Source organism: Parasteatoda tepidariorum, chromosome 11, assembly GCF_982258835.1.
Source record: "Parasteatoda tepidariorum strain Cologne lab strain chromosome 11, Ptep-v5.0, whole genome shotgun sequence".
NCBI lineage: Eukaryota > Metazoa > Arthropoda > Arachnida > Araneae > Theridiidae > Parasteatoda > Parasteatoda tepidariorum.
Window position 1 is genome coordinate 27,079,607 of NC_141765.1, and position 17,785 is coordinate 27,097,391.

At 27.4% G+C, this 17,785-nt stretch overlaps 1 long non-coding RNA gene across 1 annotated transcript; it reads right to left on the minus strand.

Moving 5' to 3' along the window:
* Positions 1-2,033: 2,033 nt before the first annotated feature.
* Positions 2,034-5,065, minus strand: LOC147801268 (uncharacterized). Its single transcript, XR_015430410.1, has 3 exons — positions 4,802-5,065; positions 3,870-4,044; positions 2,034-3,210 (listed from the first exon to the last, which is right to left on the minus strand). It is a non-coding gene; the product is annotated as an uncharacterized LOC147801268 (long non-coding RNA).
* Between the last annotated feature and the right edge of the window lie 12,720 nt (positions 5,066-17,785).

Below are 17,785 nucleotides of genomic sequence, written 5' to 3' on the forward strand. Positions count from 1 at the left end.
TGCTTATTTTCTTTTCTCTTATAATTTATTTAAAATATTTTAAAGTTGGAGTACTAATTTGCCTACTAAATGTTGAATCTTATTATTCCCTGCAAGGGTTTTGTTTCAATTTTACATCATTTTTAGTCCTGCAAACTTTCTTTAAATTATTCAACTTGCATTTAATTTATCAATTAGTATATTTAATTTTTTTTAAATTTTAATTGTATGAACATTACAAATTTTTAATGTTAAATGAACTTTATTATGCAATGTGATGAAACAAAAAAACATGAATTTTCTCATTATTTTTTACTTTATCTGAAATTTTTTCTGATAATTGATTCTGTTCTTTCCCTAAGTAATCAGCTTTTAATTTTAAGCACTTAAAGATATTCAATTTTATGCAAACATATTACATGATTAACATGTCTTTCTAAATACTTGGCATGTGGCACTTCAATGGTCAATTTGCTGTGAATGTGGCCCTTCACTCAAAAAGGTTGTGCATCCCTATGCAAATTACTGTACAACTTGTTTCACATCTTCAAAAAAAAATTTTTTTTTTTCGTCTGTTAATAAAATGTTTCATTTATAAGGGTATATAATAAAAGAATTCGTGATGTTACGCATGAGAATTTTCTAAATTATGTCATGCTAAATTAAGTTTCATTCCAAGTAAATACAAGACTCTACTAATATCCAAACACCTTAATTTGTTCTACTTCTTTTTTTACCCACAAGCCCTAATTTTACATTTTTTAAATTCATTGCATTAAATATCTTATGAAACTTTATACAGGATAAAAGTACGATTAAGCTTGAGAGGATTTATAATTTTCAAACTAAGATATTTCATATATTAGTTTTTAATGCTATAGATTAATTAAATAGTCTAAAACGATTTTTCATGGTCAGAAAATTTTTAAGGTTCCTTAATTAAAATATAAATTTATTTTTTCATAATTTTCTTGTCACTCTTTTTTTTGTAAAATAATTCTCTACTATTATTATGATTCAGTTCATTAAAAATAGTAAGCGATTTAAATATTTTGAAATTATTACTGAATGGTAAATATGTTACATTAATTATTATTTCCAGCCAAAACTGTTGTGAATGTGGCCTTGTTATTATGAATGTGCTACCTTGAATGTGTTGGAATTATTATCACATATTACTAAGTAATCTAGAAAAAAACATTTATCTTTTACTTACAGCTGGTACAAAGGTGCACCCTAAGCAACTGGGTTAACTAATTTTAATGCAACCATTTTTTACCATAAAGGGTACCATCTTAAGCAAAAGAAAGAATTTATAAAAAGAACCAATATATTAATGAAATGACATCTCTGCCTGTCTCGCTAAAATGTTTTACTCTTAATGCATGGTCTCATTCCAGGAGATAAAAGAACGAATTGTTGTTTCTAATATTTTTGTAAGACTAAAAAATTGTTTCTATCAACTATAATGATACTGAAATTTGAGGAATTTTTACTAAAATCTTGTACCATAGTAAAATTTAAGCAGTTTTCAAGGACCAAGGGAACCCTGTAAATAACATCGAATTAGAGCTTCAATAATTAAAAAGAGATTATTGCATAAAACAGGGTTTTTTTATTGGTGTTTATTTAAAATTGAAACAGTTTTTAAAATTTAACAGTTTCGTATACTGGAGATTCGATTGCCATTTGAATAATAAAAAATGGAATCAATTTGAAGTGAATATGAGCTTCTAACAACTTATTTATATTAAGAAAAAATATTACAGGGGAAAAGTTAATTGATATTCTAAATACATAATTTATTAATATAAATAGTTTTTTTTTCAGTTAGAATTCTGTAAAATGATGCACAAAGTTTTGATGAGATAGAATCTTAACTAAACATTCTCTCTTTAAAAAAACAAAAAACTTTTTGTAAAAATTATACACCTCGCAAAAAAAAGCGGGTGCTGCTTGCAAGATATATTATTAAAAGGTACATTAACTCTGCAGTGTGAGAACAGAAAATTAGTTAAAAAACGTGCATATAAACACAGTAATTGTTGAGCAAAAACCAACACAATAGTTCTATTATATACAGCTTAAAGATGACATACAAATACATTCTAAAAATATTGAGTTGCCCTTCAAAAGGTAACACTGAAGTTTTAAACATGCTCTTCGTTCAAAAATGAAACAAATTTGAATATACAGCTGATTGAACAAATTTTCATCACCTAGGACAGACAAGATGTTTAATAATGACAGGCTGCTCCAGCTTCCACCTCTAGGTTAAGTAAATGCTTGTAAATTTGGCTCTCCTCAGAATAATGAAAAGAACAGACCTGAAATTCAACTTTTAAAACATGCATGATTGCAACCATTTTCCACATCACCTAAGAGCAGGGCTGTAAACTCTCTATGCTTTTTTGAAGTGAAACTTCAAATTTTTATTTTCATTTTATTCTTACAATAATCTTAAATGAAACTCTTAACACTTTACAAATAAGCAAAGTAAATACAGCTCTGCTCAAGAGGTACAGTTGCACAGATGCGTTGACCCCTTTTATTAGGTTGTTCCAAAAACATATTTAAAAACAAATTATTATACTTAAAAACCTAAACATGCTATATAATTTAGCTCATTTTCTTTTAATTTCAAATGATTAAATATCTAAAAAAAATAATAAATTTAAAACATTGCTTAGGGTTTAACATTTTATATAATCTATTATTATATATTGAAAACCAGGAACAAGTAATAAGTACACTATAATCATAATTCAATACGGAACAACCTAACAGCATATAGCAAGGCGGGTTCCCCAAGAGGCATATATTCCTTTTGTGTCATGACCATTAAATATTTTTAATCACTTAAATCTTTGAATTTTTTTTTATCCTTAACTTGAAGGGAAGAAAGGTTTACATTCTATAAATATCTTATGCCTTACATTACTTGGTTTTATAAAATTCTTAATGATGAATGGCACACTTGTTCAAATTTATTAAAAAAGGTAAAGAATGTTATGGATTTGATAAAATCCTTAGGCACTTATTGTTGGTTAAAATGGCCATGACACTATACAAAAGAACACCATTTATAAATCTTCTAACACAAGAATTAAAATGCAAAAATATTAATGAACATTTTCTTTATACTATACCCTTCTAGGATTGTTCAACAAAATGTCTTAATCTTTCAAACTGTTATATTGGCTCTACCACCCACAGAGCAATCGATAGAACCTGAAATTAATGTTAAACACTTACAAAATATTTAATACGATTATGAAAAACTGCTTCTACTACAGCAGTTTCGTGTTTTTATAAAAATAGGAGAAAAAAATCCCCAGCATTATAAAAATATTATCTAAAGACAATAGGGAGTTTATTAACAAATTAAAGTATATTATATTCTGAAAACATAAAATAAAAGGAATGAAGGGAGTTTATTAACAAATTAAAGTATATTATATTCTGAAAACATAAAATAAAAGGAATGAAGTTATTTTGATTCATTAATAATTACAAATCAGAACTTGTGTTTGGCAGTTGAATGCACATTCGTGAAGTTTTTGGTATATATACAAAAGCTGAGAATTAAATGAACAGGGAGAAATATGGTTCCCATTGAAACGGGAGCTAAAAAGGTATAAACATTGAAAAGATTGTTAGAAAATCACATTCTTTCTTAACAAATTTAGCTATCCTACTTCAATTTGAAAAGCGTAACAGAAAATACATATATTCTCAAGAACCTTCTCATAATTTATTCAAGATATAACAACTAAAAAGCAAAATTCTTTTTATTCATAGAAAACCCTTTTATTAGATAACCACTGAGTTCTATTATCTAAAAGGATAACAGCATAGCCAATTTATGTGAAATTAGACAAGGTACTTACCAATATGTAGAACAGTCACACCAAATCTACTAAACTCTTTTATTTTCTCCATTAAACATTTAACTTTAAATCCTGGAAAGTTTTGAAGCTGCACATTGCGACCCAGAATTACATCAGGAAGATGGGGTTTCAAATAATTCAACTTTTAATCCTGGATTACTGAAGCCTTAACCACCTAAATGAAAAAAATTATTTATTAGAAGAAATACTATAACATGCTTAAACAAATACTAGATCACTGAGTGTGATAACTAATTAAATTCTTTCAGTTTATTTGTATTTCTTTTACATTCATTAAAATTATTTAAATGTAGTTAATTATAAAACATATTTTTGATTTTATGCACACAATATTACATGTATTATACAATACTGAGCTATAAATTAGACCACATGCTTTCTGTAAGCGAATGCATGCCTGCAACCTGAACACATTTTACTGTACCAGTCTAAATTTTGATATCCGAAGATACAACACAGGAGATTTATATAATATAATATGTAGCCAGAATTATAGTACTAATACGTTATTTACTGCACACTTACACGTTTATACATAATGTTAACAATCAAGCGACTACACTATTAAAAACAAAAAAGGTTACATGAGTTAAAATAAATATATGAATTGAATAGTACGGAATAGAATATTTAAAATCCAAAACTATTAATTAAACTTTTGAAATTAATAAAACCCTACAAATCTGATAACATGCTTACGGAATTAAATATAATCGTAGTAAGTTTCTTTATATTAGCTATACGTTGTTTATTCAACATTTACACGTGCAAAGGATGAAAAAAAAAACACTTAACTATATCAATAATCGAGCGATTATAATATGTATAAATATAAGATTTAACATGGGATGTAACATACAACAACATAAAAGTTGAATATTTTCAAAACTTATATAAATAGTTAAACTTACCATAAGAGATTTAATAGATTATCCAAGTCTTAAAATGAAGAATTAAGTACTAAAATTAATAAAATCAATGTTTATCACTAGTGAATCTAACACGTGCTGCACTGAACTGCTACTCTACAATGAAGCCAAAGCACAAAGCAGTGCAAAAGCAAAGCACTGGCTGGCGACTAAAACAGCAAATAATGTAGCTACGAGAATTAAAATAGTAACCTCTTAATCGTTGCCAACATATAAAACAGACCTTCACTTCCTATTAATCTTAGGCGAAAATCTACAAAAATCAGCGCTGCAAGCTCGGGACTGCCTAAATTTCCGGGTTACTGTTTCAGTTTTATTTTAAAGCCATTTGGCATCATTGTGTTTTGAGATTCTTGCAAACAGTGCACTTGATTACTTATGTTTACAATGCTAACAATACTGTTAGAATACTAAAAGTGTTAACACTAACGTAAGATGGTGCACAGCTTGCAACACGAACAAACAGTAATAAACAAATGGAAAGAGGCCAAATCAAGACTACCAAAAAAGCGAGTTATTCAAAATTTAGCAACCATGTCACCTTTTTTAATAATAAATAATAAAATAACTAAAACAAATTTTCACTCCAAACTCCCCAGAATTACATAATAATATTAATATCTTATGAAATACGGCAGATTTGAGCTCAGAAATTATCTAGTTTATTTCTTTTATTGAAAACAAAATTATCCGTTTGAAAACATCACCTATCAGAATAACATGTAGTAAGCAGCTGCAAACTTTTTAACCGGAACTAGAGTAGGTCCCGAGCTCGAGATTGTTATTGTTTACATTTCTATTGGCGATCGCAACACTCGAATACGCCATCTGGGGAGAGACCGGTTTCATGCTTTCAGCCCTTCTCCCTTCCCTCTCCTCCTCTTTTCAGTTGTATAGGAATGTACTACGCTATTTTCCCTTTTCTTAATATTTTTCCTTTTTATTTGATAAAAATATTTTTTAAAATTTCCGAGATACTTTTCCTTAGAGCTATGTTTAATGTAGTTTTCAGTTCCATGTAGTTTTCCAAATTAAAAGATTTTAATCTATATGAAAATCGAGGGAGAAACTAATGTACTTCCTTCTTCTATGACTTTCCACACGCTAATGGTGAAAGCATGTGAAGTGTTGCCATAGGAAGAGAGTTCTGCTCTACGCCACCTGCAGCCCATTTCGATCGCCAATTGAAAACACCATCCATAATGTGTTTGAAAGCATCAATTCTTTGGACAGAATTACTTTTACATTTCAAAACAAAAAATATTTATTCAGAAAAAAAAAATTAAATGATAAATAAATTAATTAAATCTATAAAATAAACAAATAAATAAATAAACACAGAATGCTCATTTCTATAGATTTTAGATTACAAATATTTAACTAATGTTTCGGCTTTTGTTTTTCTTTCTTTTTTTTCACAGGCATACCTATTGTTTCTTTCCTTCTTTTCTATTCTTTAGTAATTATTTTTCATATTTTGTTGAAATATTGAATATATGTACATACAAATAAATGTATAATAATAACATCTGAGAAATTTAAGAAAAGACACAAAACATTTTATATTCAGATTTTGTAGAATGATTTTTAACACTTTTTCTTACTTTTTCTTCAAGATTTTCAAAAGTAGAAATATTTGCGATTTATTTTTATAATTAATTCATTAAAATTAATTTCTTATTATTAATTAAAAATTAATTATTAATTCTTTAATAATTATTAATTGAAAATAATTCTTTTATAAATACTAAAAATTTAGAAATAAATAAAAATCTATAGAAATAAACTTTAGTTATTCATTTAAACATGAATAATATTTTAAATTATTCAATTTGTTTTTAAATATAATTTTATTTCAGTAAAAGTAGTTAACTTCTTAATTTTGCTAAGAGTTAAAACTTTTAACATTATGCGTAAAAATAAGAGCTCATTTTTCACTTTGTTGTTCAGTGCTATTATTCAAATTTTTAATATCCTTTTTTTCCACCGTAGAAAAGAGACTTTCGGTGTGTACAAAAAGTTTGGTGGCGCCATCTAATGTTATTTCTCTTAAAATGAATGACATATAATATCATAAATATTTCTAATTTTGCATTTATACTATATTATATAATATTGTTTTTATCTGCTATTTCGGAAGAAAAAAAAAAAGTATAATTCAGGTTTAGAATCCAAAAAATGTAAAACCATTGCAATTATATTTTATAAGAATTATAAATTATCTATTTTATTTTGTTATGTTATTCAGAATTATATGTAATACCGAAATGTTTTTTTGGTTGTAAATAAAATCAGTAGATAATTTATTTTAATCCAAATACTAGTTTTATCGAAAATAAAGTTTTACTCTTAAAGTAACAATATTTCGCTACCAGTTAGTCCGACTTTTGCCTATTTAGGGAGATTTGTTTAGAATAGTAAAAAATTTTTTTTTGCAAGTCTTTTTTTTAAGATTTATAGAATTGTGACTAAAATTTATAATCACACTTTACTTTTTTTTGCAACGTTGTTGGGTTAGGGGACTATGGGTGTTAGTCCTCCTGAATAATTAGAAATGTCAAAAATTCTTTTAGACAAATGAAAAAAAATTCCATGTACTAATTATATCATGAACTAAAATTTTATTAAGTTAACAAACTGAGAAATTTAAAAAAATTATAATTTTACATTTTGAAGAAATTTTTATCATTTTTTTTAAATGGGAAAATTGGAAATTATGTGATTTTTGGGAATTATGTAATTTTTGACAGCATTTTATTTTATTTTATTAACAGTGTTGAACTGGCGAGTAAAGAAGAATATAGTCTTGTTTAATTCCAAATACTCTTGAAAATATTTATCTGAACTCAGAAAGTAAATGAAGATTTGATTAAAGCAGCTGCGAGCATTCCTGTTGGTAATGAATTACTTAAACTCTCTAGCTGCAATTTTTTTCCCTTTTAAAATAGGTTAGAACATTTGGGGAATTATTTTTTATTACAGATTTTAAATTTACAAATATTTTAAGAGTTAAAAAATATAAACATTTTTGAAAAAGAGATTTGTTTTTCAATGTAGAATTAGATTTTGAAAAAGGTTGGAGAAAAAGTGAATGTGAAGAATAATCATATAAAAGCAAAATTGTTAAAATTAATCATAGTAAAATTATGAATTTTATGAAATGCAAAAATAAAATGTATATAGAAATGAAAATATGCAAAATACTTTTCAAAACATTTATTGGAAATGAAGTTTAGAGTGATAAACTTTGAAACAAGGCTCGAGGTAAAGTCCTATTTTTCGGGTTGCACAGTTGAACAAACGGAAAAAATGCATCTCCGCCGAAATCGTGGGTTGAGCAAATTTTTCTACTTCTGCATTGCCCGTGGAAATCGTGGAATACACAGCGAGAAGGTTAACAGTTGCGATTTCTACAAAAATACACACTTATACTTAAATATTTTCGAAGCATGTAATAAAATCCAACGTATCAAATGTACGGTTAATACGTTTATTTAAGATAAGTGTATTCTAAATAATGCAAGAAATTGAAAATTTCAATATTAAGACACTTTAAGAAAAATTAAATGTCTATTTTTAAACAATTTGATAAGTGCAAAATTTTCTTTTAATACATTTTATAATGCTCACATAATGCATTTATTAAGATGATACAGAATGTTCCAATTATTACTTCCCTTTATAAATATTTTTAGAATCCTTGTAAAAAATGAACTCCAAAACCTTTTTGTGTTAGAGGGCGCTTACACGGGAGAGGAAGAAACTGAAACACTATCAAAATCTGTAGAATCACTAGTTCGAAAAGAAGTGAAAATATTTAAAACCAGTTTGACTTCCTTCTGATTCTTAGAGCTTTTTCTGTTAATTACCTTTCAACTTTTCTGTACTTTAATGATAGTCAAAGAGGTTTTGATGTTTTCTGTACTTTTTTACATCATATTTGACAACTGTTTTAAAACTATAGATTAAAGGCAGTCATTACTGAACACCTTGAATATATATAAGAGTTCTTGAATATCAATAATAACTAGAAACAGTTATTTCAGGTGTTGAGAAAGAAAAGAAATTTTTGTTGTCACGTAGCATTATTTAACATTCCTTAGGAATGTTTGCGAAATGAATTTTTTTTTGTTATGTTAAGCAATGATGCACAAAAAACACGCCAAAAGTACACTAAGAAAATACTAATAAGGAAACGTTAATTAATTTCATAATAACAATTAATAATAAAATATAAAAAAACTAACCATTACTGAAACAGGATCGTATTACCCCTTATTCCTATAGTGTTGAGTATTAGAACATAATGCAGTACAAAAAAAAAAGAAATAAAGTTTTTCTCACCTAGTATTGCATTTAAATAATACAAATTTAGGAGATTTAAATTCATTTTTGGGTTTTAGGAGCACTATCTAAGAATATTTTTGACGTGAATGTTTCTGACTGCTGCTTTTCTGTTAATTACAAGTTTTTATTTAAGTTTTCGGGCTATTATCTGTCAAGAAACAAATTTTGCAAAATATTTTTTTAAGTTGGTTAGTAATTTTTTTTCTGTCTGCAAAAAAAAAAAAAAAAAAAAAAAAAAATTGAAATGGAAATTTAAAAGAAAAAAAAGGAGTTCTTTTCAATCTGAACAAAAAAAATATTTTATTTTTTTACATTTTACATGAATTTAAGACTGTTAAAAATTAGATTAAAATATTATATTGCTCTTTAATTCTTACAATATTTATCAAAAGAAAAATACACAGAATTATTCTGTTAGTTATTGCTTAGATTACAGGTTGACCCTTGGAGGCAGAATTTTACTAAACATATTTTTCATAACTTTTTGGTTATTTTGTGTTAATTTGGGTTAAAATAAGCGAAAAATAATATATTTAACATTTCAATAATTGATGGTTATGAAATACAGCTTGAAGTATCGGTGTCTTTTTTTGCGCTAAAGGTAGAATTTTCCAAACAACAATTTTTCAAATTTGCGCTAATTTGCTCAGTTACTTAAGTTTAAGTAAAATAGTTAGTAATCATTCAAATTTCTTTAATCCTCAAAATTAATTATTGACAAATTTTTGACTATCAATGAAAAAAATTTTTTCAAACTATTTATTTAGTTTTTGGATTTAATATTTTAGTACAAATGTAATTCCGACAATCTGACAGATTTTGTTTAGTAACTATTAGACTGTTTTTTATAATTAAAAAATACTAAAATATTTTTTTGCTTGTAATTAGAGAGCTAAAAATATATATCTATAAAAGGGACACCGGTATCCCATTTGCGACAAAGGAATTAGTATTCATGACCTGTAAGCAATACACTCTATTAGAACCACTGTCTCTCTTGAAGGACCGTTTCACGTGATTGCCCTGTTGCGCCCGGTGTTCTATCTATTTCTTTAGAATTATTTCTTTAGAGCTATTTCCATAAAGATAAAACCATTTGACAGTAGCCTTTTAAGTCTTATGTCACTCAAGGTTGCAAGAACGATAGAAAATACCTCTAGCGAAATGAGTGATACTCTACTCAATATCTTATCTATATTATAGAAATACTTCAGAACAAAAGTCGATATTTAAGACAATTAAGGCCAACGCGAGACCCCAACGAAGAGTTTTCATGGAATGTGAAATTTGGAATAGTTTACATTTACAATGCGGATTTATCTTTTATAAACAAACAAATTTCTTTAATCAGCGCAATAGGTTTAAAATTCATTTGTGAAAATGAGTTGAAATAGTAAAGTATTGAAAACGTTTCTTTGTTTGAGAACATTCTTTTTATGCATGATAACGGTTGAAATCATAGACACATTTCTTTCCAACTCGAGACCCCAAGGAAGAGCTTTCCTGAAATGTGAAATTTTGAATAGTTTGCATTTACAATGCTGATTTATCTTTTATAAACAAACAAATTTCTTTAATCAGCTCGATTGGTTTAAAATTCATTTGTGAAAATGCGTTGAAATAGTAAAGTATTGAAAATGTTTCATTTGTTTGAAAACATTCTTTTTATGCATAACGGTTGAAACCGTAGACACATTTCTTTCCAAATGAATAAATAAATAAATAAAATCGAATCTTGTCATCATTTGCATAGATAAACAGGGGTGAGGTGGGTATAAGGGATTCATAAAACCCATGTCAAGTTACAAAATATCTGAAATTTTAATTAAAATAAATTTGTATGAGTGCTTGAATGTTAAAAACATATTACCAAAATTCTGAATCTATAAAAATAAATAAATAAACTAAACTTTACTTTTAAAAGTCAAATGAGGTTAATTTTCTTTTGTCTAATTGGGGTAAAAGGGCAACTAATAAGGTTTCAGCTTTTACCAAGATTAGAAAACACAGAACATTTTCTAATTTAGAAAATATAACATCATTTTTGTCATCATTGTTTTCATTTTTCACGCCAGTAGCAACTTGGGTTTATGCGTTTTTCTGGTTCAAAATTTATTTTATCATAATGAAAAAATAACAAATTATAATTTTCCAATTTAATTATTAGAAAGTATTTACTAATTTTACTTTTCCCGAAGTGTAGTACAACTTCAGGAACTGTGAAAATGATATAATGCAACTGATTCATAATGTACAGTTTTCAGAATTTTGAAATGACACAGGCACTTTTTAGCGCAATTTTAGAATTCCAACTATGTAGTTCTTAATAGAATTTTAAAAAAAATTAGTTAAGTTGCACATACATACATTGAACTTTCGTTTAGCTATTTTTTCACTTGAGGCAATGAGTTGGGTAACTGATTAGTTAATGATGATAGTTCTCCAGAAAAAAATTAAAAAAAGAAAGAAAATAAATTCTTCACACTCAAGAATGTGGACGTAAAACATTGACGCAAGTTACAACTAGGCCTTACAAGGCCATAGTGAATGCCGTCATAATCGGCTTTAATTTCAATCGATTTATTTGCAGCGATTCAGACACTGATGGAAAAAAAAAAAAAAAAAACTATTGCTCAATCCATCAAAATTAAAAACGTTCTTATGACAGCAAGTATTGCCAAGTAATCATTACTCATTCATTCACTGTGATGTATTGTTACGGTTCATCATCAATATTTTTTCGATTTTCAATTTCAATATTAATTTAATACTTAGTATTGCGTATATTGAGATGTAATTGTGTGGAATTTAATCAGATTTTGAAAGTAATTGTTAGTTGTATGAAATTAGTGTCGAATATAACTGACATAAATATAATCGAAAAGTGAAATACTTTTGTAAAATAATGTTGTCGCACATACGTACAATTTTTAAAGTTACTCCAATTCCCGGCAGTGAAATCTGTTTCCTTTTTTTAAAATTCTTTTCTTTTTATTGCCCATGCTAAAAGCAAACGATAGGTTTTTCCAAACAAAAAGAAATGTGAAAAAATTTCGTCTGCATTTAAATAAATAAATAAATAAATTAAAAATAGAAAAAGAAAGTTAAGAGTGAGTTAAATTCGTTAAAGAAAATGAGCAAACGGTGAGAAAATGAGGAAAGAGTGCTTCGAAGAGTGAAAGATCCCTTAAACTTAAAGGATTAACTGTTCGTTTCATAGCAGACGATTGCTTGCTGTGTAAACTATCATTTAAACTTAAACAACAAGTCTTTCAAAAACAGACGGTAGGTTTTCGAAATCGTACTAACGGATTTTATTTGTGGTAAAAAAAGTCTAATAGTGAGTTTCTGTTGTTGAAGAAAATGAGTAAATGGAACAAAATTTTTTGTATTAGCAAGGAAGATCTAAACAGGGGGTAAAGTGTTTGTTATATATTTAGGAGACGAAAGACATTATCTTTTTATTGTCTACCGAAATTAAACAGTATAACACAAATTTCAAATTACCACACTTCTAATAAATATTTTTGTTATTTGACAAGTGACTATTTTAATTGTTTTTATTTAAATCTATTAATTACCTGTTAACATTACGTTGGTTTTTATATTTCTGAGAAAGATTCGTTGAAATTTTTTAAAATAAAAAAAATCACTTAAAGCAACAGTTTAAACTATTAAAAAGAGAAGAAACATAATAAGCAAGAAACATAATAAAAGTGATATTAAGCCATAAAAAAATGAAAAAAAAAGTCTTAAGTCTTTATTATGTGATTTGTTTATTATGGTATTTTAACTGCACAACATAGTAACTGCAAGGCACAATTTGTATATATAAGGTAATGCCTTTAAACCATTAAGTTCGCATTTTAGTACGTTAAAATCCATTACATCAAAAGTTCTATTGTTTTTTACTTAATTTTTTTGCGCACAGTGCATAATAAATGTAATTAAAAATTTCCTTGTTTGTTAGCTTATTCAATAACTTTTTATAGTTCGTGACAAAATTAAATAATTCTTAAATTTAAAAAAAAGAGAAAAAAGACGGCATCAAGTTTAGTAAAAAAGATGCATCGCTTTTTCGTCCCATCCTCGCCATTTGGCTATCGTCTAATCCAGCGGTTATCAAATGATGTTCCGAGGAACCCTAGGGTTCCGTAAAAGGATCACAGGGGTCAGTAATAATACTGTAATTATATTTGTACCTAATTAATAATCCATAATTTTTTAATATTCCGATTGTTTCAATCAAAGAAAAAAGAAATAGCAAAATTAAATTTTTTTTTATTGAATTAATTATGAAAAGAAGATACATTTATAAAAAAATTCCCTAAGTATCGCTCGTAACCTTTTCAGTTCAAAATATTACGCAATCAAATTCAAGAATTATATGTTTCTCTGTTAACTATTCCGACATTCATAACATTGAAACCCATAATTCAGCTAATTTTATCAATTTTCAGCACATGCATAAACCAAGAACAAATTTAGAATTTGCAATATTTCAAAAATGATAAGTTTTTTTTTTGTTTCGTACATTCACAGCTGCTAATGAACTATTTTTATGTAAAGCCTGGGTTCTGTGAAAAGAAGTTCAATCATTGCGGGTTCCATAGCCAACAGGAATTGGGAACCGCTGGTCTTGTCATCAGAATTGGCATCTTAATCTCTTACATATTTCATTGCATGAACAATGCCTGCGCTATTTTTGAGAAGGTATTAAATTGTGTAACATAGCAGTTTTTATGTAAAAACCTTAATATATAATACATTTAATTGCTAAAATAGCGATTAAAATATAACGAGGCATCATTTTCAATATTTTTTAGAGCAGACATTTTGATGCTTAGTTCCTCTTGGTAAATAATCTGTATGCAACTCATGTTGTTATATCTCAAAAGTTTATCACTAATCTGTTAGAAATTTCTCGGAAAAAATATTTTAATAACAATTTATTTAATTGTTATTTTACCATGTTTAAACAAAGCAGTCAAATAGCCATAAATAAAATAATATTCAAACTGTTATCAGAGAGGCAAACAGTTTCTCAAATGCTTTCATCCAAACCGCTTAAACAACCAGAGTTTCATCTAGGTCAACTAGACCCACATAATGAAGCCATTTAGTTCCTTGCATCTGGGAAAATATTATAGCAGAGAGGTCTGTCAATTTCATGACCGACAGAACGAGTACGAGTACGAGTCCCAGGGTATTTCCTTTACTCACCTTTAGCACATGAAGAGTTTCCAGTGTCCTGCACTCTCCAACTTGTGACCCGTGACTATTAGAATACGATGCTCTCATTCACTCATAGATGGCAGCACCATGAAGCTGCTTAACTTAAAACTAGTTAAACCGCATTCCTCTATTCATTTGATGAAACACAACTCAATCGCAACCGAAATCCAAAGCTCATTACATAACGAAAAGCCTAGCTCCAATGTTCAGTTAAATTTCTTTTTCGCAGTTTCGAAACCCCGCTAGTTGTAAATGGTTAAAAAAAACCCACATAATTTGGTATTCATGTTTTTTTTGTAACCATACTAGATGTAAATGGTTTCAAAACCGTAAAGGTTAATTGGATGAACAGACTGCTGCCGGTTATTTTACCATGATATTAGAATGAAAATTCCAACAGTGTATTGGAAGATTACGTCAGTTAAAATTAGTCTCGGGAGTTTTTCTTAGGGACCTTAAATTTAAAACTTTTCTATTTAAGCCATATTTGTCTACAAGCAGCATTTAGTCGATTGATCGTTTATTTTTAGAGATAAATATATAAAAACTATAAAAATAACCGAACATAAAACTAAAACTGAAAATACTTCTTTTAAAACAAGAAAAGCTAGTGAATAAGTTCATTTCTATTTGTTTCAAGGACTTTTATTAGTGAGTGATTAAATTTTTTGCTTGTAAAGTGAAATTTACAGAAAACCTTTTAAAAGCGCAATTTTTTATCTCTAACTTTTATGCTCTGTCTTGAACTACTTTTTTCCAGATACCTCTAGCTTTGTTAAAGAACTTATCTAAGACATTTATTTATTGTCGTCCTTCTATCGCATTTATAATATTTGGCAGACTCGGTAATAAATTCCATAAACGCGATCACGCTGTTGTATCACATGTTTTCTGGATGAAATTCTCTAGTAAAATGTATTATCGTTTTTTTAATTTTTGTTTTAAAGAAAATTCATTATATTTTTATGTGTATGGAAAACAAGTTAAACCTTTATTGATCAATTTCAAAATACTTTTATTTGATGCATTGTTAATTCATAAAACCGTCGATCGTGGTGATTATATCTAGATTTCCAGGACATGCCTACCCTCTGAAAATAACCTAATAATTTTTAATTATTTTGAATATATTTTTTCTCTTATGTAGTAAGCCAAGAGAAAAAACACATCTTATGCTTATTTTCTTAATTATAACTGGAGCCCGGATTTTGATGACCTAAAAAATCTCAACTAATGCCCTTAAAAAGTGCAAAAAATGCCCTTAAAAAGGGCAAAAAATGCCCTTAAAAATGCAAAAATTGCGCAAAAAATGCCCTTAAAAATGCAAAAATTGCGCAAAAAATGCCTTAAATAAAGTAAAAATATTGAATTAAAAAAATGTTTTGCTCTTTAAAATTATTATGAGTCATTTAAAAGATATAAAGCAATGCAATACTTGTTCTACGCTCATTAAAGTTTGAAAAATATGTTTTATATCCTAAAATAACAAAAAACGGAAAATATATTGACACCAAAAGTATTTTTATTTTGTATAGAAACTTTAATGGATATAACAACTTTTATCTCATAATATTACTAAATATCAGAATTACATTGGATTATTAAATGCTTTTTGATAATTTGAAATGTAAACGAGCGTCTCTTGTCTGAAAGTAAATTTTCATTCCTGCAAAAGCTTCTTTCAACGTCTACTGATGTTATAGGTTATATATTCTTTGGTTATAGGTGCGTACTTGAAAAAGACGGTCTTACTTACTGACAATTCTTCTTCAATTTGAAAAGATGTTGCTTCACCTGTTAATATCCTATAGATTTTCTTTATTGTTTGGAAGCCAGTGTAATAATGAAAATTGATAAAAAATAATAAAAATTGTAAAAAATTAACAGAAAAACTTTAAAAAATGCATTAAAATGCAAAATACGCCCCAAAATTTCAAGAAAAATGCCCTATAAATCTAAAAAAATGCTCTAAAAGATAAAAAATGTCCAAAAATGCAAAAAATGCAAAAAAATGCAAATGTCATCAAAATCCGGGCCTTAATTATAACCATTTCCTAAATATCTTTGTGTTTTTTCAAAAGGAAAAAGGGATAGAGAGAGAGAGAGAGAGAGAGAGAGAGAGAGAGAGAGAGAGAGAGAGAGAGAGAGAGAGAGAGAGAGAGAGAGAGAGAGAGAGAGAGAGAGAGAGAGAGAGAGAGAGAGAGAGAGAAGAGAGAGAGAGAGAGAGAGAGAGAGAGAGAGAGAGAGAGAGAGTTTGTCACAAAGGGTAGACTACATTAGTGATTTAGATGAACTGGTAGATTAATGTAATTAAGGTGGCCACAACGTAGAAAAATTTAAAAAGTGGTGACAAAATACGCAGAACTCTTTGACGCAGAATTTTTATTAAATATATTTTTCATACTTATTTCATTATTTTGTATTAATTTAGTAAAATTTCGTATTAATTTAGTAATTAGGTAAAAATAAGTGAAAATATTATATTTAGCATTTTAATAATTTATAGTTATGAAATACAGGATGGAACACCGGTGTCTTTTTCGGCGTTAAAGATAAAATCCAGTAAACACGGCTCACTTACAAACAATAATTTTTTCAAATTTGAACTTATTTTGCAATTTTTGAGATCTAAGAGAAACAGTTATTCATCATTGTTGTTTCTTTAATTTACAAAATCAGTTTTTGATAAATTTTGAAAAAAATTTCAAACTACTTTTTTTGGATTTTATATTTTAGTGCATCCGACAATTTAACAGATTTCTTTAGTAACTGTTAGATTACATTTTGTAATTAAAAAATACCAAGAAGTACATTGTGATTGTAACTGAGGCTTCAGAAAAATTTGTTTTTTACCATTTTTTTGTTCAGTTGTGGATATCTGGTGTAATTTGTTTTTTAATCTATCCAGAGTATCAAAGTTGTTGTAAAAACAGACTAAATAACTGACTATGTAAAAATTAAGTTAAATCAATCTGTATTCGCTTTGACTTGATATTTATTGACCCATTTAAAAATAATTTCTTAGTTAAAAAATATTGTTAACTTTTAATTCTTATAATTAATACGCATTTGTATACTGTGTGCAATGGGATTTCATTTCAATATCCATTTTTTTAAGAACACGCTCAAAAAGATCAACAATTTTGTTATAATTATTTTAAAAATATTTTTCTGACAAATAAGAGACAGATTATTAACACATTTTATGTTGATTTTCCACGTGAAATTATGATAATTTTCTAATTAAAATAAAATAAAATGGAAAGCACTCACATTACAGCTAGTTATTAGCAAAAGGTTTCATAGAGTTAAGAGTCCAGAATTTCGGGGCCAACTGCTTAAGGGTGACAATGCATTGCGCACTGGCCACCTTTACTTTCCATG